We start from the raw sequence: 19,128 nt of genomic DNA on the forward strand, positions 1-19,128 counted from the left end.
ACAACATCACGGCAGTCGCCCACGAAAACAGGGCGGCACAAGAAGCAGGAGGGAAATGGCAGAAACTGCAAGGATTCTTCGCTGGGCGAAAAATCATGTGATAACACTCTCAGCAGTGTTAATTCCGGGAGTGGAAAACTGGGAAGCAGACTTCCTCAGCATAACCTCCACCCGGGAGAGTGGGGACTTCAGCGGGAAGTCTTCCACATGATTGTAAACCGTTGGGAAAAACCAAAGGTGGACATGATGGCGTCCCGCCTGAACAAAAAACTAGACAGATATTGCGCCAGGTCAAGGGACCCTCAGGCAATAGCGGTGGACGCTCTGGTAACACTGTGGGTGTACCAGTCATGGTATGTGTTCCCTCCTATGCATCTCATACCAAAAGTACTGAGAATCAAGGAGATGAGTAAGAACGATACTCGTGGTTCCGTATGGGTCAAGAAGGACTTGGTACCCGGAATTTCAAGAGATTCTCACGGAAGAACCGTGGCCTCTACCTTTAAGAAAGGACCTGCTCCAGCAGGGGCCTTGTCTGTTCCAAGACTTACCGCGGCTGAGTTTGACGGCATGGCAGTTGAACGCCGGATCCTGAAAGGGCATTCCAGATGAAGTCATCCCTACCCTGGTCGAAGCCAGGAAGGATGTAACCGAAAAACATTTTCACCGCAATTGGCGAAAATATGTTGCGTGGTGTGAGGCCAAGAAGGTCCCTACAGAGGAATTCCAACTGGGTCGTTTCCTACATTTCCTGAAAACAGGACTGTCTATGGGCCTAAAATTAGGGTCCATTAAGGTTCAAATTTCGACCCTGTCAAATTTATTCCAGAAAGAACTGGCTTCAGTGCCTGAAGTTCAGACGTTTGTAAAAGGGGTACTGCATATACAGCCTCCTTTTGTGCCCCCAGTGGCACCTTGGGATCTCAATGTTGTTTTGAGTTTCCTAAAGTCACATTGGTTTGATCCACTCACCACTGTGAACTTAAAATATTTCACATGGAAGGTGAAGATTCTATTAGCCCTGGCTTCAGCCAGGCGTGTGTCAGAATGGGCGGCTTTATCATATAAAAGCCCTTACTTAATTTTTCATTCTGACAGGGCAGAATTGAGGACTCGTCCTCAATTTCTCCTTAAGGTGTTTTCTTTTTTTCACATGAACCAACCTATTGTGGTACCTGCGGCTACTAGGGACTTGGAGGACTCCAAGTTACTTGACGTTGTCAGGGCCCTGAAAATATGTTTCCAGGACGACTGGAGTCAGAAAATCTGACTCGCTGTTTAGCCTGTATGCACCCAACAAGATGGGTGCTCCTGCTTCTAAACAGACGATTGCTCGCTGGATTTGTAGTACAATTCAGCTTGCTCATTCTGTGGCAGGCTTGCCACAGACAAAATCAGAAAAAGCCCATTCCACAAGGAAGTGGGCTCATCTTGGGCGACTGCCTGAGGGGTCTCGGCTTTACAACTTTGCTGAGCATTTACTTGGTCAGGGGCAAACACGTTTGCTAAATTCTACAAATTTGATACCCTGGCTGAGGAGGACATGGAGTCTCTCATTCGGTGCTGCAGGGTCATCCGCACTCTCCCGCCCGTTTGGGAGCTTTGGTATAATCCCCATGGTCCTGACGGAGTCCCCAGCATCCACTTAGGACGTTAGAGAAAATAAGAATTTACTTACCGATAATTCTATTTCTCGTAGTCCGTAGTGGATGCTGGGCGCCCATCCCAAGTGCGGATTGTCTGCAATACTTGTACATAGTTATTGTTACAAAAAAATCGGGTTGTTATTGTTGTGAGCCGTCTGTTCAGAGGCTCCTACGTTTTGTCATACTGTTAACTGGGTTCAGATCACAAGTTGTACGGTGTGATTGGTGTGGCTGGTATGAGTCTTACCCGGGATTCAAGATCCTTCCTTATTGTGTACGCTCGTCCGGGCACAGTATCCTAACTGAGGCTTGGAGGAGGGTCATAGGGGGAGGAGCCAGTGCACACCACCTGATCCTAAAGCTTTATTTTTGTGCCCTGTCTCCTGCGGTGCCGCTAATCCCCCATGGTCCTGACGGAGTCCCCAGCATCCACTACGGACTACGAGAAATAGAATTATCGGTAAGTAAATTCTTATTATATATATATATATATATATATATATATATATATATATATATATATATATATATATATATATAAATATATATATATATATATAATGTATATCACTTTGATAATTTTATTCATAGGGGCCCCCACAACATTGTTGCCCAAGGACCCCCACAGACATTAATCTGGCCCTGAAAATCATACGCCCCCGCCTGCAACAGTTATGATCGCATCCCTCGCCCCTGCTGACTTGCAGCTTGCCATTCTCCTCACCGCCACCGGCCATGTCCTGCTCACCGCTGCCGGCCACATCCTGCACACCGCCGCCACCCACGTCCTCTTCACCACCGCCGCTCACGTCCTCTGCTGCCCATGGCCTTCAACTCTGGACCGCCGCTGACTACACCCCCTCCGCTGCTCAGGTACTCTTACCCTGCTTCCCTATGTCCCTGTCACTCTTCCTGTCACTCTCCCTGTCCCTGCTGTCACTCTATCTGTCACTGTCCTTGTTGCCACTCTCTGTCCCTGCTGTCACTCTCTCTGTCCCTGCTGTCACTGTCTCTCTGTCACTCTCCCTGTCCCTATGTCCCTGCTGTCACTCTCCCTGTCCCTGAATTGTGGATCATACTGTGTGGCATATTGTGAATTTTGCCTCATTCTGTGTGGTATAATGTGAATTTCTACTCATGCCGTGTGCTATAATGTGAATTTTGGCTCATACTATGTGGCGTAATGTGAATTTCTGCTCATACCGTGTGCTATAATGTGAATTTCGGCTCATTCTGTGTGGTATAATGTGAATTTTGGCTCATTCTGTGTGCTATATTGTGAATTTTGGCTCATTCTGTGTGCTATAATGTGAATTTCGGCTCATACTGTGTGGTATAATGTGTAAGGGGCACCAGTACTAGATAGTATAAGGGGTCCTAATATTGTGGTGCATAATTTGTATAAGGGGTATATGGTGTGGTACACTACACTTAAGAACACGCCCCCTTTTGAGTGGGCACTCCCCCTTTTCTGGAGCACTGTTCCATACCCCCACTTCAAAATTTCCACATCGACCACTGTATGTGTATATATATATATATATATATATATATATATATATATATATATATATATATATATATGCATGCATGCATGCATGGCCGGTGCTAGGGTGTTCGGCGCCCCCCTGCAAACTATAAATTTGCGCCCTCCCATATTCCTTTGGCGCGCGCTGGGAAAAGGGGTGTGGTCTCACAAGTAAGTGGCATGGCCACACAATAGTACCCCCATTTAAAATTATGCCACAATGTAGCACAATCTTATTAATCTTATACGTAATGCCCCACCCGTAGTAGTAGCGTCCTTATATGTAATGCACCCCAGTAGTAGTAGTGTCCTTATACATAATGCCCCCTCAGTAGTAGTAGCGTCCTTATACATAATGCCCCCCAGTAGTAGTAGTGTCCTTATACATAATGCCCCCCCAGTAGTAGTAGCATCCTTACACATCCTCCCCAGTAGTAGTAGCATCCTTATACATAATGCCCCCTCCCGTAGTAGTAGTGTCCTTATACATAATGCCCCCCAGTAGTAGTAGCGTCCTTATACGTAGTGCACCCCCAGTAGTAAACGCGTCCTTATACGTAATACCCCCCAGTAGTAGTAGCGTCCTTATACGTAGTGCACCCCCAGTAGTAGAAGCGTCCTTATACGTAATTACCCCCTAGAAGTAGTAGCGTCCTTATACGTAATGCCCCCCCAGTAGTAGTAGTGTCCTTATACGTAGTGCACCCCCAGTAGTAGTAGCGTCCTTATACGTAATGTCCCCCCAGTAGTAGTAGCGTCCTTATACGTAATGCCCTCCCAGTAGTAGTAGCGTCCTTATACGTAATGCCCTCCCAGTAGTAGTAGCGTCCTTATACGTAATGCCCTCCCAGTAGTAGTAGCGTTCTTATACGTAATGCGCCCCCAGTAGTAGTACCGTCCTTATACATAATGCTCCGCGCAGTAGTAGCATCCTTATACGTAATGCCCTCCCCCCAGTAGTAGCATTGTTATACGTAATGCCCTCCCAGTAATAGTAGCGTCCTTATACATAATGCCCCCAAGTAGTAGTATCGTCCTTATACGTAATGCCCCCTCCAGTAGTAGTAGCGTCCTTATACGTAGTGCACCCTAGTAGTAGTATCGTCCTTATACGTAATGCCCCCCCCCAATAGTAGTAGCGTCCTTATACGTAGTGCACCCCAGGGCCGTAACTAGCTATGTGCGCTCAGGATAACCTGGGGCGCAACCAGCCTCCACCATAATCTATAGTAGACAGCGGCAGCGCCGGTGCCGCTGCCTGAGTGTCAGCTCCGCCTCCCCTTCGCCCAAGCCGGACTCGGAGCTTGAAGTGCTGGGCAGCTGCAGGAAGCCGCGAGTAATGGCATGCCCCCCGCCCGCCCGGCCGCCGCCGCCGCTTGTCCACCCGCTGCCTCCCACCTCATGGAAACAGTGCACCGCGGCTCAGTCCGGCAGCACGTCTCCCGCACGCTGACAGCAGCAGAGAAGGGTAGGCGGGGCTTTCTGGCAGTGTGCCCGCCCCCCTGGCTCCCGCACGCTGACACCAGCGCTGAAGGAATAGCGGTGCTTTCAGTTAGCATACCCACCCCCCTGACTCACTGGCTCCCGCACGCTGACAGCAGCAGAGAAAGGGAGACGGAGCAACTAGTGAGTAGAGGGACTGAAGGTGGGGAGAGTGCTGAGACAGGGACAATGGCTTTGTGTGTGTATGTGGTTATGTTTGTTTATATGTTGCTGTGTGTGTACCTATGTGTGTAAATATATATGTGGCTGTGTGGGTATATGTGGTTATGTGTGCATACAGTGGGGGGAATTCAATTGTTGGGGGAAGGTGGGTAGGCACAGGGGCAATTGCAGAATATTTCAGCAGAGGAGGATGGGGGGACTCTGTAAATGGTGACTCTGCCTTCCGCAATGTGTGACAGGGGACTCTGCCTGCCGCAATGTGTGACAGGGGACTCTGCCTGCCGCAATGTGTGACAGGGGACTCTGCCTGCCGCAATGTGTGACAGGGGACTCTGCCTGCCGTAATGTGTAAATGGTGACTCTGCCTGCCGTAACGTGTAAATGGTGACTCTGCCTGCTGTAAGGTATAAATGGTGACTCTGCCTTCCGTAAGGTGTAAAAGGGAGCTCTGCCTGCCGTAAGGTGTAAATGGTGACTCTGCCTGCCGTAAGGTGTAAATGTTGACTCTGCCTGCCGTAAGGTGTAAATGGTGACTCTGCCTGCCGTAAGGTGTAAAAGGGAGCTCTGCCTGCCGTAAGGTGTAAAAGGGAGCTCTGCCTGCCGTAATGTGTAAAAGGGAGCTCTGCCTGCCATAAGGTGTAAAAGGGAGCTCTGCCTGCCATAAGGTGTAAAAGGGAGCTCTGCCAGCCATAAGGTGTAAAAGGGAGCTCTGTCTGTCGTAAGGTGTAAAAGGGAGCTCTGCCTGCTGTAAGGTGTAAAAGGGAGCTCTGTCTGTCGTAAGGTGTAAAAGGGAGCTCTGCCTACTGTAATGTGTGTGTAAGTGACACTACTGTTCGGTGTAATTTGAATAATGAAGACTACTGTGCAGCATAATAAAATTTGGTATTATTTTGTGGTCACGCCCCTTTCCCATGAAGACACACCCCTACACTTTTGGTGCACGCCTGCGGCGCGCACTGGCCCTGTTTTAAATGTGTGTGTGGGGGGGGGGGGGGGGGGGGGCGTCGATGCTGTTTCTTGCACACAGCGCTAAAATGTCTAGTTACGGCACTGGTGCACCCCTATAGTAATAGCGTCCTTATACGTAATGCCCCTCCCCAGTAGTATTAGCGTCCTTATACGTAATGCCCCCCACTGTAGTAGTAGCGTCCTTATACGTAATGCCCCCCACTGTAGTAGTAGCGTCCTTATACGTAATGCCCCCCCAGTAGTAGTAGCGTCCTTATACGTAATGCCCCCCCCCAGTAGTAGTAGCGTTCTTACATGTAATGCCCCCCCCCCCCAGTAGTAGCGTCGTTATACGTAATGCCCCCCCAGTAGTAGCGTCCATAAAGCTCGCGCACAGATATACCACACACACACACACACAATTCACACATATATACACACACATACACACCCACCATATACACACACACACACTTCTCTCTCACCCTCCACTTACCTAAGCCAGTCTCCCTCTGTACAGCAGCCTGGTCTGTGTTTCTCCGCCCCCTTCTGGGCCGTTTAGCCACGCCCCTTCTGTCCAGTGTAGCTCCGCCCCCTTCTGTCCCGTACTCTGCGCTGTCACACAGGTGAGGGGAGGGGGGAGGCTTTTCATGCTGCAGGTGCCCGCTGCCAGTGCCTGTCATACTGTGACAGACACAGCACTGGCAGCAGCAGCAGCAGGAGGGGGGACAGAACGGCGCAGCAGGGAAGGGATGCAGAGCAGGGGAAGCGCCTATCCGTCCCAGCGCCTCCCTGCACTGCATCCCTTCGCTGAGCGAGTAGCACCGGCAGGGCCGTTTCTAGACAATTTGGCTCCCAGTGCGAGATTTTAAAATGCGCCCCCCCCCATTGCTCTAAAAAAAAAAAAAAAGTGTGCCCCCCCTCATATAGCCATGAAAAGAAAAAGCATGCGCGCGCCGTAGGCGCGCGCGCTCCCGTCAAGGGTGTGTGGCCTGATTAAAATGGGCGTGGTCTCATTAAAGTGGGCATGGCCTCATCTGATATCATCACACCCACCACAAGGGGGAAAAAATAAAAATAAAAAAGTCCCCTTTTTACACATTACAGCAGGCAAGTGTCCCCATATTACACAGCGCGGGCGGCAGGCAGGTGTCCCCATTTTACACAGCGCGGCAGGCAGGTGTCCCCATTTTACACAGTACGGAAGGCAGGTATCCCCATTTTACACAGTACGCAGGCAGGTGCCCCCATTTTACAAAGTGCAGCAGGCAGGTATCCCCATTTTACACAGTGCGGCAGGCAGGTATCCCCATTTTACACAGCACGGCAGGCAGGTATCCCCATTTTACACAGCACGGCAGGCAGATATCCCCATTTTACACAGCACGGCAGGCAGATATTCCCATTTTACACAGCACGGCAGGCAGATATCCCCATTTTACACAGCACGGCAGGCAGATATCCCCATTTTACACAGCACGGCAGGCAGATATCCCCATTTTACACAGCACGGCAGGCAGATATCCCCATTTTACACAGCACGGCAGGCAGATATCCCCATTTTACACAGCACGGCAGGCAGATATCCCCATTTTACACAGCACGGCAGGCAGATATCCCCATTTTACACAGCACGGCAGGCAGATATCCCCATTTTACACAGCACGGCAGGCAGATATCCCCATTTTACACAGCACGGCAGGCAGATATCCCCATTTTACACAGCACGGCAGGCAGATATCCCCATTTTACACAGCACGGCAGGCAGATATCCCCATTTTACACAGCACGGCAGGCAGATATCCCCATTTTACACAGCACGGCAGGCAGATATCCCCATTTTACACAGCACGGCAGGCAGATATCCCCATTTTACACAGCACGGCAGGCAGATATCCCCATTTTACACAGCACGGCAGGCAGATATCCCCATTTTACACAGCACGGCAGGCAGATATCCCCATTTTACACAGCACGGCAGGCAGATATCCCCATTTTACACAGCACGGCAGGCAGATATCCCCATTTTACACAGCACGGCAGGCAGATATCCCCATTTTACACAGCACGGCAGGCAGATATCCCCATTTTACACAGCACGGCAGGCAGATATCCCCATTTTACACAGCACGGCAGGCAGATATCCCCATTTTACACAGCACGGCAGGCAGGTGCCCCCATATTACACAGCACGGCAGGCAGGTGCCCCCATATTACACAGTACGCAGGCAGGTGCCCCCATTTTACACAGTGCGGCAGGCAGGTATCCCCATAGCCAGGTGTCCCCATTTCTCTGACGTCCTAAGTGGGGACTCCGTAAGGACCATGGGGAATAGCGGCTCCGCAGGAAACAGGGCACAAAAGTAAAAGCTTTAGGATCAGGTGGTGTGCACTGGCTCCTCCCCCTATGACCCTCCTCCAAGCCTCAGTTAGGTTTTTGTGCCCGGCCGAGAAGGGTGCAATCTAGGTGGCTCTCCTAAAGAGCTGCTTAGAGTAAAAGTTTTGTTAGGTTTTTTATTTTCAGTGAGTCCTGCTGGCAACAGGCTCACTGCAACGAGGGACTTAGGGGAGAAGAAGTGAACTCACCTGCGTGCAGGATGGATTGGCTTCTTAGGCTACTGGACACTAGCTCCAGAGGGACGATCACAGGTACAGCCTGGATGGGTCACCGGAGCCGCGCCGCCGACCCCCTTGCAGATGCTGAAGAGAGAAGAGGTCCAGAAATCGGCGGCTGAAGACTTCCCAGTCTTCTTAAGGTAGCGCACAGCACTGCAGCTGTGCGCCATTGCTCTCAGCACACTTCACACCAACGGTCACTGAGGGTGCAGGGCGCTGGGGGGGGCGCCCTGGGCAGCAATGAAAGTACCTATGCTGGCTAAATATACATCACATATAGCCTCTGGGGCTATATGGATGTATTTAACCCCTGCCAGGTTGTCAGAAAAACGGGAGAAGAAGCCCGCCGAAAAAGGGGCGGGGCCTATTCTCCTCAGCACACAGCGCCATTTTCCCTCACAGAACTGCTGGTGGGAAGGCTCCCAGGCTCTCCCCTGCACTGCACTACAGAAACAGGGTTAAAACAGAGAGGGGGGGCATTTTTGTGGCGATATTATTACATATTAAGATGCTATAAGGGAAAACACTTATATAAGGTTGTCCCTGTAAAATTATAGCGTTTTGGTGTGTGCTGGCAAACTCTCCCTCTGTCTCCCCAAAGGGCTAGTGGGGTCCTGTCCTCTATCAGAGCATTCCCTGTGTGTGTGCTGTGTGTCGGTACGTGTGTATCGACATGTATGAGGACGATGTTGGTGAGGAGGCGGAGCAATTGCCTGTAATGGTGATGTCACTCTCTAGGGAGTCGACACCGGAATGGATGGCTTATTTAGGGAATTACGTGATAATGTCAACACGCTGCAAGGTCGGTTGACGACATGAGACGGCCGGCAAACCAATTAGTACCTGTCCAGGCGTCTCAAACACCGTCAGGGGCTTTAAAACGCCCATTACCTCAGTCGGTCGACACAGACACAGAGCAGGACACTGACTCCAGTGTCGACGGTGAAGAAACAAACGTATTTTCCATTAGGGCCACACGTTACATGTTAAGGGCAATGAAGGAGGTGTTACATATTTCTGATACTACAAGTACCACAAAAAAGGGTATTATGTGGGGTGTGAAAAAACTACCTGTAGTTTTTCCTGAATCAGATAAATTAAATGAAGTGTGTGATGATGCGTGGGTTTCCCCCGATAGAAAATTATTGGCGTTATACCCTTTCCCGCCAGAAGTTAGGGCGCGTTGGGAAACACCCCCTAGGGTGGATAAGGCGCTCACGCTTATTAAAACAAGTGGCGTTACCGTCTCCAGATACGGCCGCCCTCAAGAAGCCAGCTAATAGGAGGCTGGAAAATATCCTAAAAAGTATATACACACATACTGGTGTTCTACTGCGACCAGCGATCGCCTCAGCCTGGATGTGCAGCGCTGGGGTGGCTTGGTCGGATTCCCTGACTGAAAATATTGATACCCTTGACAGGGACAGTATTTTATTGACTATAGAGCATTTAAAGGATGCATTTCTATATATGCGAGATGCACAGAGGGATATTTGCACTCTGGCATCAAGAGTAAGTGCGATGTCCATATCTGCCAGAAGATGTTTATGGACACGACAGTGGTCAGGTGATGCAGATTCCAAACGGCACATGGAGGTATTGCCGTATAAAGGGGAGGAGTTATTTGGGGTCGGTCCATCGGACCTGGTGGCCACGGCAACAGCTGGAAAATCCACCTTTTTTACCCCAAGTCACATCTCAGCAGGGAAGAAGACTGCAGCAGGCAGCCCCTTCCCAGGAACAGAAGCCCTCCACCGCTTCTGCCAAGTCCTCAGCATGACGCTGGGGCCGTACAAGCGAACTCAGGTGCGGTGGGGGGTCGTCTCAAGAGTTTCAGCGCGCAGTGGGCTCACTCGCAAGTGGACCCCTGGATCCTACAAGTAGTATCCCAGGGGTACAGATTGGAGATTCGAGACGTCTCCCCCTCGCAGGTTCCTGAAGTCTGCTTTACCAACGTCTCCCTCCGACAGGGGGGCAGTATTGGAAACAATTCACAAGCTGTATTCCCAGCAGGTGATAATCAAAGTACCCCTCCTACAACAAGGAAAGGGGTATTATTCCACACTATTGTGGTACTGAAGCCAGACGGCTCGGTGAGATCTATTCTAAATCTGAAATCTTTGAACACTTACATACAAAGGTTCAAATCAAGATGGAGTCACTCAGAGCAGTGATAGCGAACCAGGAAGAAGGGGACTATATGGTGTCCCTGGACATCAAGGATGCTTACCTCCATGTCCCAAATTGCCCTTCTCACCAAGGGTACCTCAGGTTCGTGGTACAGAACTGTCACTATCAGTTTCAGACACTGCCGTTTGGATTGTCCACGGCACCCCGGGTCTTTACCAAGGTAATGGCCGAAATGATGATTCTTCTTCAAAGAAAAGGCGTCTTAATTATCCCTTACTTGGACGATCTCCTGATAAGGGCAAGGTCCAGAGAACAGTTGGAGGTCAGAGTAGCACTATCTCAAGTAGTTCTACGACAGCACGGATGGATTCTAAATATTCCAAAATCGCAGCTGATTCCGACGACACGTCTGCTGTTCCTAGGGATGATTCTGGACACAGTCCAGAAAAAGGTGTTTCTCCCGGAGGAGAAAGCCAGGGAGTTATCCGAGCTAGTTAGGAACCTCCTAGAACCAGGCCAAGTGTCAGTGCATCAATGCACAAGAGTCCTGGGAAAAATGGTGGCTTCTTACGAAGCGATTCCATTCGGCAGATTTCACGCAAGAATTTTTCAGTGGGATCTGCTGGACGAATGGTCCGGATCGCATCTTCAGATGCATCAGCGGATAATCCTGTCTCCAAGGACAAGGGTGGCTCTTCTGTGGTGGCTGCAGAGTGCTCATCTACTAGAGGGCAGCAGATTCGGCATTCAGGACTGGGTCCTGGTGACCACGGATGCCAGCCTGAGAGGCTGGGGAGCAGTCACACAGGGAAGAAATTTCCAAGGAGTGTGGTCAAGTCTGGAGACTTCTCTCCACATAAATATACTGGAGCTAAGGGCAATTTACAATGCTCTGAGCCTAGGAAGACCTCTGCTTCAAAGTCAACCGGTGCTGATCCAGTCAGACAACATCACGGCAGTCGCCCACGTAAACAGACAGGGCGGCACAAGAAGCAGGAGGGCAATGGCAGCAAGGATTCTTCGCTGGGCGAAAAATCATGTGATAACACTGTCAGCGGTGTTCATTCCGGGAGTGGACAACTGGGAAGCAGACTTCCTCAGCAGGCACGACCTCCACCCGGGAGAGTGGGGACTTCATCCAGAAGTCTTCCACATGATTGTGAACCGTTGGGAAAGACCAAAGGTGGACATGATGGCGTCCCGTCTGAACAAAAAACTGGACAGGTATTGCGCCAGGTCAAGAGACCCTCAGGCAATAGCTGGGACGCTCTGGTAACACCGTGGGTGTACCAGTCGGTGTATGTGTTCCCTCCTCTGCCTCTCATACCCAAGGTACTGAGAATTATAAGACGGAGAGGAGTAAGAACTATACTCGTGGCTCCGGATTGGCCAAGAAGGACTTGGTACCCGGAACTTCAAGAGATACTAAGAAGGGACTTGCTTCAGCAAGGATCATGTCTGTTCCAAGACTTACCGCGGCTGCGTTTGACGGCATGGCGGTTGAACGCCGGATCCTAAGAGAAAAAGGCATTCCGGAAGAGGTCATCCCTACCCTGGTCAGAGCCAGGAAGGAGGTGACCGCACAACATTATCACCGCATTTGGCGAAAATATGTTGCATGGTGTGAGGCCAGGAAGGCCCCCACGGAGGAATTTCAACTCGGTCGATTTCCTGCATTTCCTGCAAACAGGAGTGTCTATGGGCCTCAAATTGGGGTCCATTAAGGTTCAAATTTCGGCCCTGTCGATTATTTCTTCCAGAAAGAATTGGCTTCAGTTCCTGAAGTCCAGAAGTTTGTCAAGGGAGTACTGCATATACAACCCCCTTTTGTGCCTCCAGTGGCACGGTGGGATCTCAACGTAGTTCTGGGATTCCTCAAATCACATTGGTTTAAACCGCTCAAATCTGTGGATTTGAAATATCTCACATGGGAAGTGACCATGCTGTTGGCCCTGGCCTCGGCCAGGCGAGTGTCAGAATTGGCGGCTTTGTCTCACAAAAGCCCATATCTGATTGTCCATTCGGACAGGGCAGAGCTGCGGACTCGTCCCCAGTTTCTCCCTAAGGTGGTGTCAGCGTTTCACCTGAACCAGCTTATTGTGGTACCTGCGGCTACTAGGGACTTGGAGGACTCCAAGTTGCTAGATGTTGTCAGGGCCCTGAAAATATGTTTCCAGGACGGCTGGAGTCAGGAAAACTGACTTGCGGTTATCCTGTATGCACCCAACAAACGGGGTGCTCTTGCTTCTAAGCAGACGATTGCTAGTTGGATGTGTAGTACAATTCAGCTTGCACATTCTGTGGCAGGCCTGCCACAGCCAAAATATGTAAATGCCCATTCCACAAGGAAGGTGGGCTCATCTTGGGCGGCTGCCCGAGGGGTCTCGGCTTTACAACTTTGCCGAGCTGCTACTTGGTCAGGGGCAAACACGTTTGCAAAATTCTACAAATTTGATACCCTGGCTGAGGAGGACCTGGAGTTCTCTCATTCGGTGCTGCAGAGTCATCCGCACTCTCCCGCCCGTTTGGGAGCTTTGGTATAATCCCCATGGTCCTTACGGAGTCCCCAGCATCCACTTAGGACGTCAGAGAAAATGAGAATTTACTTACCGATAATTCTATTTCTCGTAGTCCGTAGTGGATGCTGGGCGCCCATCCCAAGTGCGGATTGTCTGCAATACTTGTACATAGTTATTGTTACAAAAATCGGGTTATTATTGTTGTGAGCCATCTTTTCAGAGGCTCCGCTGTTATCATGCTGTTAACTGGGTTCAGATCACAGGTTGTACAGTGTGATTGGTGTGGCTGGTATGAGTCTTACCCGGGATTCAAAATCCTTCCTTATTGTGTACGCTCGTCCGGGCACAGTATCCTAACTGAGGCTTGGAGGAGGGTCATAGGGGGAGGAGCCAGTGCACACCACCTGATCCTAAAGCTTTTACTTTTGTGCCCTGTCTCCTGCGGAGCCGCTATTCCCCATGGTCCTTACGGAGTCCCCAGCATCCACTACGGACTACGAGAAATAGAATTATCGTTAAGTAAATTCTCATTTCTCTGACGTCCTAGTGGATGCTGGGGACTCCGTCAGGACCATGGGGGGATAGCGGCTCCGCAGGAGACAGGGCACAAAAATAAAAGCTTTAGGATCGGGTGGTGTGCACTGGCTCCTCCCCCTATGACCCTCCTCCAAGCCTCAGTTAGATTTTTGTGCCCGGCCGAGAAGGGTGCAATCTAGGTGGCTCTCCTAAAGAGCTGCTTAGAGTAAAAGTTTTGTTAGGTTTTTTATTTTCAGTGAGTCCTGCTGGCAACAGGCTCACTGCATCGAGGGACTTAGGGGAGATAAGTGAACTCACCTGCGTGCAGGATGGATTGGCTTCTTAGGCTACTGGACACCATTAGCTCCAGAGGGAGTCGGAACACAGGTCTCACCCTGGGGTTCGTCCCGGAGCCGCGCCGCCGACCCCCTTGCAGATGCCGAAAAGTGAAGAGGTCCAGAAACCGGCGGCAGAAGACTTTTCAGTCTTCATAAGGTAGCGCACAGCACTGCAGCTGTGCGCCATTGTTGTCAGCACACTTCATAGCAACGGTCACTGAGGGTGCAGGGTGCTGGGGGGGGCGCCCTGGGCAGCAATGATAGTACCTTATTCTGGCTAAAAATACATCACATATAGCCCCTGGGGACTATATGGATGTATTTAACCCCTGCCAGGTCTCAGAAAAACGGGAGAAGAAGCCCGCCGAAAAGGGGGCGGGGCCTATTCTCCTCAGCACACAGCGCCATTTTCCCTCACAGAAATGCTGGTGGGAAGGCTCCCAGGCTCTCCCCTGCACTGCACTACAGAAACAGGGTTAAAACAGAGAGGGGGGGCACTTATTTGGCGATATGACTATATATATTAAAATGCTATAAGGGAAAAACACTTATATAAAGGTTGTCCCTGTATAATTATAGCGTTTTTGGTGTGTGCTGGCAAACTCTCCCTCTGTCTCCCCAAAGGGCTAGTGGGGTCCTGTCCTCTATCAGAGCATTCCCTGTGTGTGTGCTGTGTGTCGGTACGTGTGTGTCGACATGTATGAGGACGATGTTGGTGAGGAGGCGGAGCAATTGCCTGTAATGGTGATGTCACTCTCTAGGGAGTCGACACCGGAATGGATGGCTTATTTAAGGAATTACGTGATAATGTCAACACGCTGCAAGGTCGGTTGACGACATGAGACGGCCGGCAAACCAATTAGTACCTGTCCAGGCGTCTCAAACACCGTCAGGGGCGTTAAAACGTCCTTTTACCTCAGTCGGTCGACACAGACACAGACACGGACACTGACTCCAGTGTCGACGGTGAAGAAACAAACGTATTTTCCTTTAGGGCCACACGTTACTTGTTAAGGGCAATGAAGGAGGTGTTACATATTTCTGATACTACAAGTACCACAAAAAAGGGTATTATGTGGAGTGTGAAAAAACTACCTGTAGTTTTTCCTGAATCAGATAAATTAAATGAAGTGTGTGATGATGCGTGGGTTTCCCCCGATAGAAAATTATTGGCGGTATACCCTTTCCCGCCAGAAGTTAGGACGCATTGGGAAACACCCCTTAGGGTGGATAAGGCGCTCACACGCTTATCAAAACAAGTGGCGGTACCGTCTCCAGATAGGGCCGCCCTCAAGGAGCCAGCTGATAGGAGGCTGGAAAATATCCTAAAAAGTATATACACACATACTGGTGTTATACAGCGACCAGCGATCGCCTCAGCCTGGATGTGCAGCGCTGGGGTGGCTTGGTCGGATTCCCTGACTGAAAATATTGATACCCTTGACAGGGACAGTATTTTATTAACTAGAGCATTTAAAGGATGCATTTCTATATATGCGAGATGCACAGAGGGATATTTGCACTCTGGCATCAAGAGTAAGTGCGATGTCCATATCTGCCAGAAGTTGTTTATGGACACGACAGTGGTCAGGTGATGCAGATTCCAAACGGCACATGGAAGTATTGCCGTATAAAGGAGAAAAAGACAACGTCTTTTCAGCCTCAGTCCTTTCGTCCCCATAAGGACAAGCGGGCAAAAGGCCAGTCATATCTGCCATGGGATAGAGGAAAGGGAAGAAGACTGCAGCAGGCAGCCCATTCCCAGAAACAGAAGCCCTCCACCGCTTCTGCCAAGTCCTCAGCATGACGCTGGGGCCGTACAAGCGGACTCAGGTGCGGTGGGGGGGGTCGTCTCAAGAGTTTCAGCACGCAGTGGGCTCACTCGCAAGTGGACCCCTGGATCCTACAAGTAGTATCCCAGGGGTACAGATTGGAAATTCGAGACGTCTCCCCCTCGCAGGTTCCTGAAGTCTGCTTTACCAACGTCTCCCTCCGACAGGGAGGCAGTAGTGGAAACAATTCACAAGCTGTATTCCCAGCAGGTGATAATCAAAGTACCCCTCCTACAACAAGGAAAGGGGTATTATTCCACACTATATTGTGGTACTGAAGCCAGACGGCTCGGTGAGACCTATTCTAAATCTGAAATAGTTGAACACTTACATACAAAGGTTCAAATCAAGATGGAGTCACTCAGAGCAGTGATAGCGAACCAGGAAGAAGGGGACTATATGGTGTCCCGGGACATCAGGGATGCTTACCTCCATGTCCCAATTTGCCCTTCTCACCAAGGGTACCTCAGGTTCGTGGTACAATACTGTCACTATCAGTTTCAGACGCTGCCGGTTGGATTGTCCACGGCACCCCGGGTCCTTACCAAGGTAATGGCCGAAATGATGATTCTTCTTCAAAGAAAATGGACGATCTCCTGATAGGGGCAAGGTCCAGAGAACAGTTGGAGGTCGGAGTAGCACTATCTCAAGTAGTTCTACGACAGCACGGGTGGATTCTAAATATTCCAAAACCGCAGCTGTTTCCGACGACACGTCTGCTGTTCCTAGGGATGATTCTGGACACAGTCCAGAAAAAGGTGTTTCTCCCGGAGAAGAAAGCCAGGGAGTTATCCGAGCTAGTCAGGAACCTCCTAAAACCAGGAAAAGTGTCAGTGCATCATTGCACAAGGGTCCTGGGAAAAATGGTGGCTTCTTACGAAGCGATTCCATTCGGTAGATTTCACGCAAGAACTTTTCAGTGGGATCTGCTGGAAAAATGGTCCGGATCGCATCTTCAGATGCATCAGCGGATAACCCTGTCTCCAAGGACAAGGGTGTTTCTTCTGCGGTGGCTGCAGAGTGCTCATCTACTAAAGGGCCGCAGATTCGGCATTCAGGACTGGGTCCTGGTGACCACGGATGCCAGCCTGAGAGGCTGGGGAGCAGTCACACAGGGAAAAAATTTCCAGGGAGTGTGATCAAGTCTGGAGACTTCTCTCCACATAAATATACTGGAGCTAAGGGCAATTTACAATGTTCTAAGCTTAGCAAGACCTCTGCTTCAAGGTCAGCCGGTATTGATCCAGTGGGACAACATCACGGCAGTCGCCCACGTAAACAGACAGGGCGGCACAAGAAGCAGGAGGGCAATGGCAGAAACTGCAAGGATTCTTCGCTGGGCGAAAAATCATGTGATAACACTGTCAGCAGTATTCATTCCGGGAGTGGACAACTGGGAAGCAGACTTCCTCAGCAGGCACGACCTCCACCCGGGAGAGTGGGGACTTCATCGGGAAGTATTCCACATGATTGTGAACCGTTGGGAAAGACCAAAGGTGGACATGATGGCGTCCCGCCTGAACAAAAAACTGGACAGGTATTGCGCCAGGTCAAGAGACCCTCAAGCAATATCTGTGGACGTTCTGGTAACACCGTGGGTGTACCAGTTGGTGTATGTGTTCCCTCCTCTGCTTCTCATAACCAAGGTACTGAGAATTATAAGACGTAGAGGAGTAAGAACTATACTCGTGGCTCCGGATTGGCCAAGAAGGACGTGGCACCCGGAACTTCAAGAAATGCTCACAGAGGACTCATGGCCTCTGCCGCTAAGAAGGGACTTGCTTCAGCAAGTACCAGGTCTGTTCCAAGACTTACCGCGGCTGCGTTTGACGGCATGGCGGTGGAACGCCAGATCCTAAGGGAAAAAGGCATTCCGGAAGAGGTCATTCCTACCCTGGTCAAAGCCAGGAAGGAGGTGACCGCAAAACATTATCACCACATGTGGCGAAAATATGTTGCGTGGTGTGAGGCCAGGGAGGCCCCACGAAGAAATTTCAACTCGGTCGATTCCTGCATTTCCTGCAAACAGGAGTGTCTATGGGCCTCAAACTGGGGTCCATTAAGGTTCAAATTTCGGCCCTGTCAATTTTCTTCCAGAAGGAATTGGCTTCAGTTCCTGAAGTCCAGAAGTTTGTCAAGGGAGTATTGCATATACAACCCCCTTTTTGTGCCTCCAGTGGCACTGTGGGATCTTAACGTAGTTCTGGGATTCCTCAAATCACATTTTAAACCGCTCAAATCTGTGGATTTGAAATATCTCACATGAAAAGAGACCATGCTGTTGGCCCTGGCCTCGGCCAGGCGAGTGTCAGAATTGGCGGCTTTGTCTCACAAAAGCCATATCTGATTGTCCATTCGGACAGGGCAGAGCTGCGGACTCGTCCCCAGTTTCTTCCTAAGGTGGGTCAGCGTTTCACCTGAACCAGCTTATTGTGGTACCTGCGGCTACTAGGGACTTGGAGGACTCCAAGTTGCTAGATGTTGTCAGGGCCCTGAAAATATTGGTTTCCAGGACGGCTGGAGTCAGGAAAACTGACTCGCTGTTATCCTGTATGCACCCAACAAACTGGGTGCTCTTGCTTCTAAGCAGACGATTGCTCGTTGGATTTGTAGCACATTTCAACTTGCACATTCTGTGGCAGGCCTGCCACAGCCTAAATCTGTCAAGGCCCATTCCACAAGGAAGGTGGGCTCATCCTGGGCGGCTGCCCGAGGGGTCTCGGCATTACAACTCTGCCGAGCAGCTACGTGGTCGGGGGAGAACACGTTTGTAAAATTCTACAAATTTGATACCCTGGCTAAAGAGGACCTGGAGTTCTCTCATTCGGTGCTGCAGAGTCATCTGCACTCTCCCGCCCGTTTGGGAGCTTTGGTATAATCCCCATGGTCCTGACGGAGTCCCCAGCATCCACTAGGACGTCAGAGAAAATAAGATTTTACTTACCGATAAATCTATTTCTCGTAGTCCGTAGTGGATGCTGGGCGCCCATCCCAAGTGCGGATTGTCTGCAATACTTGTACATAGTTATTGTTACAAAAATCGGGTTATTATTGTTGTGAGCCATCTTTTCAGAGGCTCCGCTGTTATCATGCTGTTAACTGGGTTCAGATCACAGGTTGTACAGTGTGATTGGTGTGGCTGGTATGAGTCTTACCCGGGATTCAAAATCCTTCCTTATTGTGTACGCTCGTCCGGGCACAGTATCCTAACTGAGGCTTGGAGGAGGGTCATAGGGGGAGGAGCCAGTGCACACCACCTGATCCTAAAGCTTTTATTTTTGTGCCCTGTCTCCTGCGGAGCCGCTATCCCCCCATGGTCCTGACGGAGTCCCCAGCATCCACTACGGACTACGAGAAATAGATTTATCGGTAAGTAAAATCTTATTTTTT

At 50.3% G+C, this 19,128-nt stretch overlaps 1 protein-coding gene and 1 long non-coding RNA gene across 7 annotated transcripts in view; one reads left to right on the top strand and one right to left on the bottom strand.

Moving 5' to 3' along the window:
• Nucleotides 1–19,128, bottom strand: part of KCNMB1 (potassium calcium-activated channel subfamily M regulatory beta subunit 1) — a 228,576-nt gene that overhangs the window by 82,553 nt on the left and 126,895 nt on the right. The gene's annotated exons all lie outside the window — the stretch shown is intronic.
• LOC134933245 (uncharacterized) overlaps nt 1–19,128 on the top strand; it is a 446,291-nt gene that overhangs the window by 4,039 nt on the left and 423,124 nt on the right. For all 4 annotated transcript variants that reach the window (XR_010179652.1, XR_010179655.1, XR_010179653.1 and 1 more), the window contains exon 2: nt 2,238–2,519. This is a non-coding gene — a long non-coding RNA (uncharacterized LOC134933245). The remainder of the gene's footprint in view (nt 1–2,237; nt 2,520–19,128) is intronic.

Source organism: Pseudophryne corroboree, chromosome 6 (assembly GCF_028390025.1).
Source record: "Pseudophryne corroboree isolate aPseCor3 chromosome 6, aPseCor3.hap2, whole genome shotgun sequence".
Lineage (NCBI taxonomy): Eukaryota > Metazoa > Chordata > Amphibia > Anura > Myobatrachidae > Pseudophryne > Pseudophryne corroboree.